The sequence below is a fragment of the Chelonia mydas genome, chromosome 1 (genome assembly GCF_015237465.2).
Source record: "Chelonia mydas isolate rCheMyd1 chromosome 1, rCheMyd1.pri.v2, whole genome shotgun sequence".
NCBI lineage: Eukaryota > Metazoa > Chordata > Testudines > Cheloniidae > Chelonia > Chelonia mydas.
Window position 1 is genome coordinate 311,745,036 of NC_057849.1, and position 16,201 is coordinate 311,761,236.

The following is a 16,201-nucleotide window of genomic DNA, read 5'->3' on the forward strand; positions in this document are numbered from 1 at the left end:
CACTCCATCTATCTTTTACATCTTTGGCTGGCAGCAGACGGTGCAGAAGGACTGCAAGCCATCCACATCTCATGGCTGCTCGGCAGAAGATGGTACAATAGGACTGCTAGCCATCCACATCTCATGGCTGCTCGGCAGAAGATGGTACAATAGGACTACTAGCCATCCTCATTTCTTGCCTGCCCGGCAGAAGATGGTACAATAGGACTGCTAGCAATCCGTATCGCCTGCCTGCTCACCATAAGATGGTTCAATAGGACTGACTGCAGGACTAAAGAGAATGACCTGGTCAAGTCACTTCTAATGTAGTCCCTGCGCCCATGTCTGCCCAGGCGCTCCTGATCGACCTCACACAGGCAACCAGGAGCACTTCGGACATGACGATGATGGCTACCAGTCCTATTGTACCGTCTGCTGCCACAAGGCAAGGGGTTGCTGCTGCTGTGTAGCAATGCAGTACCACGTCTGCCAGCACCCAGGAGACAAACGGTGACGGTTACCTGAGCGGGCTCCATGCTTGCCGTGGTATGGCGTCTGCACAGGTTACTCAAGAAAAAAGGCGCGAAACAATTGTCTGCTGCTGCTTTCACAGAGGGAGGGAGGGAACAGGGGCCTGACGATATGTACCCAGAACCACCCACGACAATATTTTAGCCCCATCAGGCATTGGGATCTCAACTCAGAATTCCAATGGGCAGCGGAGACTGCGGGAACTGTGGGATAGCTACCCACAGTGCAACACTCCGGAAGTCGACGCTTGCCTCGGTACTGTGGAAGCACTCCGCCGAGTTAATGCACTTAATGCACTTAGAGCATTTTCTGTGGGGACACACACACTCGAATATATAAAACCGATTTCTAAAAAAACGACTTCTATAAATTCGACCTAATTTCGTAGTGTAGACATACCCTTAGTTTTTCTTCTCTCGGTCTTTTTTTACCCTCCTTACTCTTTCACATGCCATCTGAGATTCTCTGTCAAACTGAATGATTGAGCCTCCTTTCAGTTAACAAGGAATGTATGCAGGTAACTCACATTAGCATTAATCAGAGCTGTACATGTGAATCACTTGTCCAGCAATGGGAAAACAGACAGGGAGCATGACACCTGGTTCCAAGGAAGTGTCATCCTAAAGGTCAGCATTAGAATATAAGGCCTTGTTTCTGATGGGGAATAGCCCTGATTGCAACCATCAATGGCCAGCAAGGGGATAGCTGCACTGTTGCAAATCCCCAATGTAGCAAGGAAAGATGTAACTTTCACTGGTGGAGCTTGCCCCTGGCTTGAAGCTTAGATCTGCTTCACCAGTGGAAATTGTAGACAAGAAAAGCCACAATAGGATGAAATCCTGGCCTTACTGAAATCAATGGGACTTTTGCCACTGATTTCAGAAGGGCAGGAATCAGGATTTTACTCTAGGAACTTACACTGGTACAGTTTCCCCAGCTGCTAAAATCAGGGCTAATCCTCAATATAGGCAAGGCCTACTGAACTACTTTAAAATAATGACAGGTTTCAGAGTAGCAGCCGTGTTAGTCTGTATTCGCAAAAAGAAAAGGAGTACTTGTGGCACCTTAGAGACTAACCAATTTATTTGAGCATGAGCTTTCGTGAGCTACAGCATCCGGTGAAGTGAGCTGTAGCTCACGAAAGCTCATGCTCAAATAAATTGGTTAGTCTCTAAGGTGCCACAAGTACTCCTTTTCTTTTTGTTTGAAAAAGACATTCAAACCAAATTACCTTTCAGAAAGAGAAAAGCAGGGTGGGGGGAATATACTGCTTTTTCACCTTCATATAACCAATTCCTATTCTTAAGTGATTGGGGCGGGGGGAGAAGGAAATAGAAATAAATGTAATATATTGTGTTGCACAGATTCAATCCTTGTGTTATGGCATTACTGTAATAATATGCATTATCATTAATAGTTTTCACGTTGCAATACAAAGTCAGTTTTGTTGTTGGCTCAGTTCTCTTCCTTCCTTGACTTTTACTATTAGCACTGTTCACATGAAAGTATTAGTCTGCTGTCACACTACAAGAAACCATATATAAGATCAACTATGCATCACTCCATCTAAGGCTATGCTAGTGGATTTGGTTTATGAGGAATGTATAAGATCACTACAATTATCCACATTGATATTTAGCCCTTATGTTATATTCAATTCAAACTTCAATTATTTTAGGAAACGTTAGTGTCAAAGGAGAAAGCAACATTATGATCTGAATCCAAACTTCTTCAAAGTTCCGAGTAAGGAGAAAGAATTGAAAATTCTGATCAGGCCTTTATATGCATAGTGACCAGCTGCAACATTTTTGGCTCCAGATATGAACTTCAGTTGGGACTATCTGGATGCAAGAATTTGGTCAAAGACCATCTCTACTGAAAATTTAAATCCTTTTCTTATCAATAGACTAGGTACAAAAAGGGCATCAAAAGTGTATGTTTCTCCATGTTGTCACGACAGTGTGCCTCAGCTCTGACTGGGGCTGTTCAAGAAACAAATTCAATCTCTTATCGTACTGCAATCTTTGGCCTCTCTGCCAACATGATTGTACCTGGTAACCATGTTGGCAGAGAGGCCAAAGACTGTACCAAGTACAGTCATGTTTTTTGTGATATGGACAACTCCCAGCTGAGAAGTAAACAGAAGTAACCAATTACTTTCACTTTGGCCACTGAACACCTGTCAGATGGTAATGACTTCCAGTCACTACTAAATTTGATTTGATTTGAACGACAGACCAGGAGGTTAGTGGCTCCATCTTCCATTACCAACCCCCTGACTAATCCAGCTCTTCTGTTTACCCCCGTTTTTAGATGTTGAGCACATTGTGCTTCCTACTGGGACACTAGTTAACATCAGCAACATAAACAAAGGTCAGGAACTTAGACTCCTGAATGAACATTTTGTTGAAATATTTGGCTCTTTAAATATACCAAATTTGTATATTTTGTTTTCCAGCATTGATCTAAAATAACAGCTAAGGTTAAACACTGTTAAATTATAAAAGAATTGCTTAGTGAATTATGTTTGTACAGAGGTTTGAAGCCATAAACCACTAGATATGGTATTTTTATTATTATCTAAGTATGACAGTATTTACAGAAGCAGAGAACGTTTAGCAGTCCTAATCTATATAGTTCTGCAGTGTAGCCACCGCAAAAAGTGTGTTCAGTTCCAGACACTATATTGTAACAAAGCAGAGCGTGTTTAGAGAAGAGCAACAAAATGATTAGAGGGTTAGGGTGTTAATTTATGAGGAAAGATTAAAAGGGTTTAGCTTGGCTAAATCATTTTAATGGGGATATACTACCAGTCTATGTGTATACAAAGAGAAAGAAATTATTTAGAAAGTTAGAGGATAAAATTAACAAAGGGAACAATACTTAGAAAACATTTCCTGATATTCAGGCTAATAGAGGGATATTTTCGGATTTAGAAGGAAGGGAATGGCTGAAGACTCATCACTTGGGATGTTTTAGAGCCAGATTCACCATGGCATTACTCTAGTTTTATGCCAGTATCACTCATTAGAGTAACAATTCTGAATCAAGCCCTTAAGCTTAAACTGGGAAGAAAGCACAAGACGCTGTACTATAAGGAACAGTCTGGTAAGGCCCAATGGGATGGACTAGTTGGCCTATAGAACAGTAATAGTGTTTTCCATCTCTAATTTCTATGGTTCTATGATTCTATTACTGCAAAAAAATATTTGTAACAGAAGATATTTGTACAAAACATATATTCCTGTAAAAAAGATCAAGGCTTTCTAAGAAACCAGAAAAGGCAATTATATACTAGCATGGAAATAATTAAACAAAAATTTCCGGAATGATACCTTTTGAAAGCATGTAAGAGACACATGACTCATTTGTAAGTAGGATTTAATCCATATTCTGAAACCAGCTATATGCTGCTGCTTCATAATTACATTAGCAAATGAGTTATATGTACTAGTGTCTCCTTTTAAAGAAACCCAAAAGATTAAGTGCCTTTATAGATGTACATATATCACTTTGTTTACTCACTGCAATGTGAAAATATATTTATGCTTACCTTTAAAAACTAGCCATTAAATTTGAACAGTGACTGTAAGTTCCCTATGTAGAAGAGGGGAGCTATTGCACATTTTATCATCATTTATGTATGTCATTGTCGGTCTTTTTTTTGTTTGTTTTCATAAAGGCCCCTTATTTTAAGAGGGGAGACTGTTTCCTCTTCTGTTTCATGCATTATTTATAGCACGCTACTTGAGCTCCCTCTGATAAATTGTTATGAGAAAAAAAATGCTTCTACAAATGTTTTATTATATTTGCTCACTTCTCCCACTTGTCCCCACTGGTTTTGTGCCGTCATTTCCCCCTTCCTGTTCAATGAAGACTTTCTTTTAGCTAATACAAGAGTTATTAATCTTGGAACTGTAGACTTTTCCCCATCATGTCTTTCTTGTCCGTACATCCACACTGATCACTAGTGACTAGTGTGCTCAGAATGGAAAGAGAATTTTGGAAGGCAATTATTTATTACATTAGCACTGACAGGCCCCAGCAAGACCAGAGCCCCATTATGTTAAAATGGTACATATCCATAGCAAGAGACAGTCTCTACCGTGAAGGGCTTTCAGTCTGAATAAATGATACAGATAATGGTGGGAGTAGAAACAGAAGCATAGAGAGGTGAAGTGACTTGCCCAAGCTCACACAGCAGGTCAGTGGCAGAGCCAGGAATAGAATCCAAGTCTACTAACTGCCTGTCCAGGGCTCTAGCTACAGAACTATGCTGCTGGGATAGCAATTGTCACTGTTTGTAACACTCAAAAGAACTCACTGCCCTTATCAACTTCATAGATCCCACGGCCAGAAGGGGTCATTGTGATCAACGAGTCTGACCTCATTGTGGTCATCTAGTCTGCCATCCTGCATAACACAGGCCATAGAACTTCCACAAAATAATTCCCAGAGCATACCTTTTAGGAAAACATCCAATCTTGATTTAAAAAAATCCACCACGGCCCTGGGTGAATTTTTCCAATGGTCAAGTACTCTTACCATTAAAAATGTATGCCTTATTTCCTGTCTGAATTTGTTTAGCTTTAACTTCCATCCATTGTATCATGTTATACCTTTTTCTGCTAGATTAAGAATTCTTTATTAAATATGTATTCCCCATGTAGATACCTATAGACTGTAATCAATTCATCACTTAACCTTCTCTTTGTTAAACTAAATAGATTGCGCTTTTTGATATTTCACTGTAAGTCATGGTTTATAATCCTTTAATCATTCTCACAGCTCTTCTCTAAACTTTCCAATTTTTCAACATCCTTCTTGAATTGTGGGCACCAGAACTGGTCATGGTATTCCAGCAGCTTTCACACCAGCATTGAATAAAGAAGTAAAATAACTCTTCTAGTCCTATTCGAGATTCCCCTGTTTATGACCACAGCACCATTCTGGGGTTATACCTACACTGCAAAAAAAACCCACCCACAACAGTGAGTCTTGGAGCTCACTTCTATAGACTTGGGTTTGCTAGGCTCATGCTACTGTGCTAAAAATAGCAGTGTAGACATTCCCGCTTGGGCTGGTGCTCAGGCTCTGAAACCCTGGGGTAGGGATGAGTTTCTGAACCTGAACTCCAGGCTGAATGGGAATGTCTACATCAGGGATCAGCAATCTTTGGCATGTGGCCTGCCAGAGTAAGCCCCCTGGTGGGCCAGGCCAGTTTGTTAACCTGCTGCATCCGCAGGTTCAGCCGATTTCAGCTCCCATTGGCCGTGGTTTACCGCTCCAGGCCAATGGGGGCTGTGAGGAGCAGCGTGGGCCGAGGGATGTGCTGGCTGTCGCTTCCCGCAGCCCCCATTGGCCTGGAGTGGTGAACCGGGGCCAGTGGGAGCTGCTATCAGCTGAACCTGAGGACGCAGCAGGTAAACAAACCAGCCTGGCCCACCAGGGGGCTTACCCTGGCAGGCCGTGGGCCAAAGGTTGCCGATCCCTGGTCTACATGGCTATATTTAGCATGGTAATGCAAGCCCCGTGAGCCTGAGTCTGTGTACCACAGGTTTGTGGTTTTGTTTTTCGCAATGTAGACATATCCTGAGCAGCTTATGTTCATCTTATTATTCACTATGACCTCCAAAACTTTTTCAGAATCACTGCTTCCCAGGATAGAGTCCCCCCTCCTGGACCAAATAAGCCAGATCACTCAGAATCAGTGACTCATTTTCTTCATTATTTATCAGTCCCCCAATTTTTGTGTTATCTGCAAACTTTATCAGTGATGATTTTATGTTTTCTTCCAGGTCATTGAAAAAATGTTAAATAGCATAAGGCCAAGAAATCATGGTTGCAGGTACAAACATACCCGCTCAACAATGATTCCCCACTTACAATTAAAACTTGAAACCTAGCCGTTAGGCAATTTTAAATCCATGAGTGTATGCCATGTTAATTTTATATCATTCTTATTTTTTAATCAAAATATTTTGCAGTACCAAGTCAAACCCTTATGGAAGTCTAAGTATATTAAGTCAACACTATTACCTTTATCATCCAAACTTGTAATCTCATACAAAAAAAGTTATCAGGTTAGTCTGATAAGATCTATTTTCCATAAACACATATTGATTTTCATTAATTTTATTACCCTTCTTTAATTCTATTTCCTCCTTAGCCTTTCATGTTTACATAGTCAGCTAGGTAAAGATAGCTTTAGAAATATTTAAGTATCCAGCTCACAGTTGAATGTATAACTAGTGACCTGTGGCATGAATCCTACAAGGCTCCAATCCTATAAGCATGCATGCATTTAACCTTAAGTTAAAGGGGACAACTCACATGCTTAAAGTTAAGCACACACATAAATCTTCACAGGATCAGGGCTTTGGATTATAAAATCTTTGGAGTAGGGACCATATCTTCCTACGTGTTTGCATAATGCCTAGCTCCAAACCTGACGTCTTTGGAGCTAGCACAATACAAACTCAGTAAATTATGATAAGACAAAAGATGCACACGGAACTTTAGTCAAAACCACATGCAGCATTATTCTGTAGTCTGTGCCATCAAAACACACTCCTTCATCCTATTGTTGGAAGTAGGGCACAATATTGCATCCTGTAGGCCAATTCATCCCTACTGTAAATCCACTGACGCAGTTGAAAAACAAGATACAATACTGCATTTATTTCAGCTGAAGTGATTCAAGTGGGTTAACTACAATATACAAGTAACAACTGAAAGCTTTGACCTCAGTCCAGCAGAAATTGTGTGCAGACTTCTAGGTCATCTACACATCAATAGGCAGCATTTGCTGGCCCTATAGCAGGTCAACCTCCCCAGAGAAAGGTCTTTTAAAAGATGACTTTTAAAGAACCCTTCTTAGCAGGAGAACTTGTCCCAAGACATTTGTCCCAAATTGCCCTAGAAAACTATGTCCGTGGATCTACTGATACTCTGCTTTTTGGTCCCATACAGGAGTCTTTGGTCTTTTACAACCCTGGTCCCAGATGTGTGGATCCATCCTTAAGCCTCATCTGAACAGACTGAGCTAAAAACATTTGAAATTTTACCTAAAAGGTCAAGGAGCTTTCTGCCACCCACAGTGCTCAGTGGGGAACTCCCTTGATCACTACTCTGTGGGCATCAGTTGGGTTCCTCATTCTTCACAACAGTCTTTTTGGAGACATGGGCTAAACTTGGAGTCTCCTGGCCCCTCTCATTTGTGGCTCTCTATAAAGGAAGCCAGCTGCTCTACTGGCAACAGGACGTGGTTTCTTTAAGACACTTTTCCAGGTAATGTTCTACTACTCAAGGTACATATACAAGTGCCTGATCTTTGACAACTGATCTGGGTGGAATCACAGAGCCTTGTCTCCTGTGCAATACCAAATGCAGAGTTCTATGGCTGCTACTCAAAAGGGTATTTATTTCTCCCTTAGGAATGAGAACAGCCTCCTGGGCTGCACAGTCTAGGAAGCTTGTGGAACTTCCCGGGCCTTGCAGCCATGAGGTTCATTTGAGTTGTATATGACCTGAACAATGTACTGTCTATGTAATAAAAAATATACAGTACATTGGACATAACACTAGCTCTGGCACTGCTAGCTGTGCTGTCTTGACACTGCCATTTCTCTTAACTGGCTCTGGCTCTTCTTACCTTTGCTTTCCCCTTTCTATGTTCTAATTACACTCCAGGGCTGCCAAGTTTCACCCAGAAAGCTGTGGGGGGCATTGGAACTCTTCTCTGTTGGTTGCCTGCTTTCCCATCTCCTGACTGCTGGCTCTGGCTCTTCTTACTTTGCTTTGCCCTTTCTATGTTCTAATTACAACTCCAGGGCTGCCAAGTTTCACCCAAAAGCTGTGGGGGGCATTGGAACTCTTTTTAAATCTTCAAATTGTGTAAGTAATTATGACCACTTGTTTTCTGTGCTCTGGTGTTACTGTGATGATGACTAGAGTGGAACATAAAATTTGCAACTAATGATTTATTGGACACATTTGGTTGGTTTTTCTGCTCACAAAATGTCTGAGAGTAGGTCATGATTTTGTCAGAGGTATGTATTATTCAAATATCTTAAATTTGTTTTAGTCTATGGATTGACTGAAAATATTCTAAATTTTAGTGGTGCTGCTTAGTTAAACTAGTCAGAAAAGTTACTTGGTATTGTTTCTGCTCCTTGATTGGACAGGTAAGTAATCTGTTCCCTGATTGGATGAGCATGCCAGCAGTTGCATCATGAGTACTTGCACATGCAAATTTAAAATTCAGTCTCCAAGAATAGGCAGGTAATTTTGAAGTGGGCTTTCTGCTAACTTTGGCCAGCAAAATTTGATCACTCAAATAACCTCAAAAAGTGAACACAAAGGGGGTGTGAATGTGATCAAAGCAAATTCATTTAAAAGTTTTAAAGTTTGTAGAAAGCCTGTAGAGTTATTTTCCATTTCTAATGAGCACTGTCACAATAATTGCTGATATAATTACTTATTGGACATCTGCATGTAAAACATCACAGGCTTAATTTTTCAAAGAGTGCTATTCTCTCTGCAGAGAAATTGTCCATTATATCAGCATAGCTAACTTCTGAAAAAAAAGGGGAGGATGCCGAGTTGTTTCATAGCAGAAATGAAATCATGGGAGCACTATAGATGGGTAGGTCCATGCTAGTGGTATTGTAAGCCAACGTCAAGTATGTGCGGTAGACAGTCCTGAATTCTCCCTGTCCACTCCAAGTGCAATAGTAACTCATGTTTAAGTATGCTGCCATTTTTGAGACAGCTATATTTGTCTGTACTGTCAGAACTAATGAATACTCTGACACTTATATCATACAGTTTTTATACCAGGTCTAGGACCAGACTGATAGGGATTAAGGAAATTAGAAGCTGCTAAATGACTCTTCCAGAAAAATAGTTGAAATGTGATATTCTGCCAAAATCACCTGTATCCTCTTTGGATATAGTCATAGAACTCAGAATAGCAGAAGCGTATTTGTTTTATGATACATATCCAGGTAGCTTTAGCTCTGATTCTGCCCACTGCGCAAGTCCCACTGAAGTTCTCAGCTCTTCACTTAAGACAAAATTGCTATTGCCTTGAATGAGGAGCTTAGGATCGGCATCCAAAAGGGGGCATATTGGGCCCTTAGTGTTTTATCATCCATAATTGCACCATTGATTTTTTATAACTTTTATATATTACCAGAGAGCCATGAGCAGCAGAGAAAAAATATTATCAACGCTGATCTGTTTTTAAGTTAGACAGTTTCTAGTACAAAAATTGTGCAAGTTAACCAGTATTAAACTGCAATAAGTTCTTCTAACTGTAACAACAGCACTAGGAATTAACTGCCAAAAAAAGGGCATAGACCTGACTATTTTCTTGCAGTTCTAGTTTGAGCTAGTGGAACAATGTTTGGCATAGACTATAATGTCCTCATAATAAAATGTCTCTGCACAAGCATTGCTTGTTTCAAATTAAAAACAGTAATGGAAAAAGTTACAAATGTAAAGAAAGAGGACAAAGAGAATTCTATTTGGTCTGAATAAAGTAATAGAGAAGAAAGTAAAAAGTATTTTTTAAACAAATTCCAAATGGATTCTCTTACTTGTTACTAATATTTTAATTAATCCACAGGAAAAATATTACAATGAACTCAGAGGCAGCCAGCAATAATAAAAATCTTTGTATTAGATTATGCTCTCAAAACAATATAAATAATAAGTAACTCCAATCAGCAACTGGTGTCAATGAAAATATGCTTCAACATGTATCCCTAAATAACTATTAAGTTTCTTTATAAAAATCACAAACCATGCAATGATGTTTTTTAAAAATTTTTAACAGATTTGTTACATGTGAATTTCACTCACACAGGAAGCAAGAAATTATTTTTAAAAATATTTCCCTACTTACAATGGGCTTAATATTTTTTAAAGTTATTTGTTAATAAAAGCACCAAGTCTGGATCCCTGTGAATGTTGGATCGTATTTGTTGTTCACAAATATTCAGATAATATTCAGATAGGTATTTTTAAGATAGATTTCATGTTCCAGATATTTCACAAATCTTAACACAAATGGTTATTCACTTGAAAAAAATTAACCAAATATGTTTTTTATAACAGGAAAATTACAAGTTTAGGACAACCAATGAAAGAGAAGAAAGATCATTGAACAGTAAACACTGCTCCTTCTCTTACTTCTCAGTTCCATCCTTCTCACCTTGACATCATCTCTTGTTATACCAACAAAATAAAAACCAGCAGGATCTTATTAAAGGGGAAAAGGCAAAATGCCACATTTATTGTGAATACAGAATGAATCATAGTAAACAGTTAGTTATACCTATAACATTCCATTCAATTTCATATTTATTCACCCATTCATTCATACACACACACACAGGTTCTGCAAGGTTGTTATCATAGTTACCAGCCTTAGAGTTGCTCATGCCAAGCCACTGGCCAGGTGGCCTGGACATGAGGAGGGAGCAGGGCCTTGTCAGATGCTCATCTGATGCTCCTGGAAGTTGGTTTGCAGAATCAGACCCCAAAGTTCTCACTTTCTAGAGTCCATTTTTATAGGAATTTCTTCCTGTGCCAGTCTATGGGAATTGCTTCATCATGCTGTTGCTGAATCAATCAGCAGATGGCACATTCCTGACGGCTCCATGCTGTTAGATGTTATCTTGTTCTTTGGTTCTCCCATTCTTGAGGCTGTTGGGTGGATTCCAGTCTGCCCTCCGGGGGTCCTCTGGTTATTTCCACTTGACGCCTTCTTCAGCCGATGGACACTGTATTCTTAGGTTGGCACCTCCCTGATCATTCAGTTATTATCCACACCAAGCATCCATCCACATACATCCTCTATCTCTATTTTAAATCACAATTGTTAACAAAGCGAGATGAATACAACAAAAGGGCAGGGAGTCTCTGGGTGCTGTTTCTGTTGTTACAGAGTATTGCTTTGAGTCTCTCTGTGTGAGTAGTTGTTGTTACAAAGAATTGCTTTGAGAACAGACTCTGTCTTTACTAACACAATTAGCAGCTTGCAAGTTTCACACATAGAGGGAGAGAAACAGTACCAAAAACCAAGAGACCTCTTAATTAGTAATACCCTGGAATTTAAACTATGGGGAATCAAACTCATTTGTGATTTTAATACAGAACTTCTTTAATCCAACACTCTTTCAGCATCACCCATCTGCCCCAAACCACATGCCATTCTACTGAGCTTTGTTGTAAGTGCCAATTTGTCAACATCCATGACTTCTCTACCAATTTCAAGACTATGTCTCAGGTCTTTAGTCTACTATTCTCAGCTCTCTCCAACTGTACCACTCTTCTGTTGACTCAGTTGTTAATTCCCTTCATTCTACTCTCTATACCTGCACCTGTTTCCCTCACTGGAATGTCCATCTTGCTAACCTCCAGCACACACTTCCTCCAGTCCTGTTCCCCAAGCCACAGAACTGCTCTGGAGAAAGTCCCATGACCTTCCAGATGTCATCCATTACAGATTTGCTCTCTACTTCACAGTGGTTAATTTGTAATGAAAGAGGGGCAGGGGCTCAAGCAATTTTTTTCCCTTTCATAACTGATGTGGCAAGCCCGGAGGTGCTGGGGCTATGAACTGTCAAGCCTTGAGGTACTGGGCCTCAGCCCTGCTAAGCCCTGGCACAAATTAAGCCCTGTTTCTTTACTTCTGCCATATTTGCCAAAATAGCGCTGTTTCTCCAAACTCAGTGGTTCACATGCCCAAAACCCCACTGCTCATTTGCTTCCTCTGATTCTCCCTAAAAACATTTCCCCTTTCTTCCCGGCTGTTCAAAACCTCACCTACTTTTCAAAGAGAGACCACTCTCCACTACCACACAATCCATCACAACTCCTATCCCCTTCTGCTCCTCCTGTCCCATCACTGATGTCAGGTTTCTCATCTGTTTTTCAGCCCCTCCAATATGCTTGGCATCATCCTCTCCTCCATGCTAACCTCCTGCCCCCCACTGCCCTCTCCCTCCTTCACTTTTTAATTTCTTTGGGCCTGTTCCTCTCAAAATACAAGTGTGCTTCAAAATTCCACCTGCATCTTCAACTGCTGTCTTCTTCCCAGCCTTTAAGCCTATCAAGTGTGCTGTTTGCAACCACTGCTTCAAGTTCCTCTCCTCTAACTCTCTAACTTTTGGACTCTCTAGTGTCTGGACTCCACCTTCTCCAAACCACTGAAACTGCTCTCACTGGGAGTTCTAATTCTTTTTTTCTGGGCAAATCCCAGGGCATCTATGCTACCCTTATCCTCTGCTCATTTGGATACCCATCATAAACATTTTTGGTGGTGAAAAGTGTGGATGGTTGCTGCCTACATTGGAGGTGGGAGAGAAGAGTGGCTGTCAGAGCAAGAGAGTTGAGTAGAGCACCCAAAGTGGGGATTGCATACTTGGGGCACAGACAGAGGGAGGAGTAATCTGCATTGGAGAGAAAGCAGATTATGGATATGGATAGGTGAGGAGAGTGTAGGGAAGAATCTGCATATTTGCTGTTATCTGTGTTTTTCTGCATAGCACCTTAGCCTTTGGCCCATTCTATCCTTCTAAAAATGTAGCTAGCAGAGGGTATAGATAGCTGGTATTTATGTCTGTGGAAGTATAAAAGGGTGAGTAGCCAGTTGGATTTTATTTAAAAGCAGAAGTAGAAATGAAATAAAATGTACTCACACTTGAAGGGTGAAAAAAACCAAAATCCAAGTAACAACTAAAATTATAATGAACAGTGTTTTTCCCCAAAGTGATTGTTAGGATATAGATATTCAGGCCTGTCTGTAAAGGCCTATACTCTAAGAATTTAGGTGTTTTCTTATCACTTGGCTAGTTATAGAGGTATAAAAGAAAGAATCAAAGTCACTGTCTGCCAGTGTAAGGGCCTTCTCTTACTGTGACAGTCTGAGGCCCTGTTCTTAGGCTAAGGCCTTTGGCTAAGCAGCAGAGGCAGCCATAAGCTGAGAAGCGAATGGTCATATCCTCCCATTCCAAACTAGTCACATTGAAAGAAGGTGCTATTGGGCTGTTAGGAATACAATCCTGTCCTGATAATGCCTATCGCCTCCAGAGAAAGGGAAGTGCCTAGAAGATGTAAAAGGAAACTTAGTTTGATAGCATCCTGTCTGGTAAGAACTCACTTATCAATAGTTGGGATGTGAAATCCTCACTTCTGTATTGTTTTGTCATTATAGTTCCCACTTTGCTATTGTTTATTTGCATGGTCTCTGTCTGGTTCTGTGATTGTTTCTGTCTGCTGTATAATTTTGCTGGGTGTAAACTAATTAAGGTGGTGGGATATAATTTGTTACATAATCATGTTACAATATGTTAGGATTGGTTAGTTAAATTTCAGTAAAATGATTGGTTAAGGTATAGCTAAGCAGAACTCAAGTTTTACTATATAGTCGCAGTCAGTCAGGAAGTGAGGGTGTGTATGTGGGGAAATGGGAACAGGGAATGGGGGTGGGGAAATTGGAATCATGTTTGGCTAAGGGCAGGAATGGGAACAGGGACACAGGTAAGGCTCTGTGGTGTCAGAGCTGGGAAGGGGGACACTAAGGAAGCAAAATGGAATCATGCTTGCTGGAAGTTCACCCCAGTAAACAGAGAATTGTTTGCACCTTTGGACGTCGGGTATTGTTGCTCTCTGTTCATGCGAGAAGGACCAGGGAAGTAAGTGGGTGAAGGAATAAGCCCCCTAACAGTGATGTGAGACTTCACTGGCCAGCTCTGAACCTGGCTTCTGGTCCTCTTTTCAGAGTTTCCTAGCTAGATGGACTCTCCCCACGAAGTTCCTGATTATACCTCTGCAGTTTCCTGCTGACTTGCATTTGATTGCATTTGCTTACAGTTTGCTGCACTGCGACTTCCTAATCCCATTTGGGCTCACCTAGTTCATCTGGCCTTTAGCAGCCAGGCAACAAGCAGCACTGACAAACCTAGCAAAGATATTATATACATTCATTCTTTTCCTAGTCTTGGGGAGGGTGAGAGAGACAAAAAGCTGCAGAGTCTAATGCCCTCATCCTCCTATCAGCTCTGCACTGATGGACCCCTGCACCTACTGTGACAAGCTCTGTCCTTGCCTCCATGGGTCCCACGTTTCCTGGCAGATTTCGCTAGCCTCAGAGGCTCACTGTGACCCACCACGTAACCCTTCTTTCTCTAGGGACAAGGGTCACAGTCTACTGAGCCATTTTCATCATAAGCCAGCGAGGGAGGTGAGAAGTTATCCTTCCTTGCACAGTCTCTGTTGTCTCCCAGTCTCAGTGATTAATCAGGGGGCAAAGGTGCAGGGGAGCCCGGGTCCACGCTCTACTCCGGGCTCCAGCCCAGGGACCCTAATAGTATCAGCTATGGTAGCTGACCTTTTAGAAACATGACATGTACAATTCCCTGGGCTACTTCCCCCACAGCAGCCCTCACTTCCTCAAGCTCCACTTCACCCTTACCTCAGGGCCTCCTTCCTTGTGCCTGATATGGTGTGTACTACTCAGCCTCTCCACCAGCACAACTTCCTCCCACAGCTCCTGACATCCACACCCACCTGACTAACTGGGAGGCTTTTAACTAGTTTCAGCCAGCCCCTGATTGGCTTCAGGTGTCCCAATCAACCTAGCCTTCTCCCTGCCTTCTGGAAAGTTCTTAATTGGCCCCAGGTGTCTTAATTGACCTGGAGCAGCTTCCATTTCACTTAACCTGGTACCAGGGATTTGTTTAGCCTAGAGCTAATATATCTATATTCCACTACTTTTCTATAGACATCTGTCCTTGCCCCGTCACACTACGTAAAGCCCCATTAAAGTCAATGGGGCTAAATACAGGCACAGGAGTTTGCTCATATGGAGCTCATTGGCAGTTCAGGGCCTTTGAAAGATAATAAAGGAAGAGTTCACTATTTTTCATACACCATTTATATCACATTAACTCACACAAACATACCACAAGATAGAATACCTAAAACAGGAGTAAAAACTGATCTTCAAGGGGAGGAGAACCCAAACACAGTCTTAAAATGACAAACCACCTTATCAAGGGAATATAGGGGTGCAATGCCCAAGAAGCATAACCTAGAAAACTGGTAATATAAAAAAACAACGAGGAGACTGATACAGACTAACACAGCTACCACTCTGAAACCTGGTAATATACAGTTATAGAGTGTAAATAATATGTATTAATTATACAGTTATAAATATGACATTCCATTTTAGGGAAACACCTTTTCAAAGTAACTGGCTTCTAGTGAGGGAAAACATTTACCCTTTCTTCACACCAGCATGGATCAAAATTAATAAAGGAAGGAGAAATGCTTGTCTTACAACACATAACCCCATAGTCATGCAGAAGACAATTGATAGATTTTAACAGAAAACCACAGCCAAATAAATTTGTCTGACCATGATGTACATCAAATATGAAACCGTGGCTATTAAAAATTTAAAAAAAACAAAAAAACTCCAAAGAAACAGAAAGGCTTATTTTTCAAACATGTCTAGACCAGGGGTTCTCAGACTTCATTGTACTTCAACCCCGTTTCTGACAACAAAAATTATTACGTGACCCCAGAAGGGGAGACCGAAGCTTGAGCCCACCTGAGCCCCACTGCTTCAGGGGCAAAGCCCAAGCCCCATCACCCTGGGCAGGGGGACCAAAGC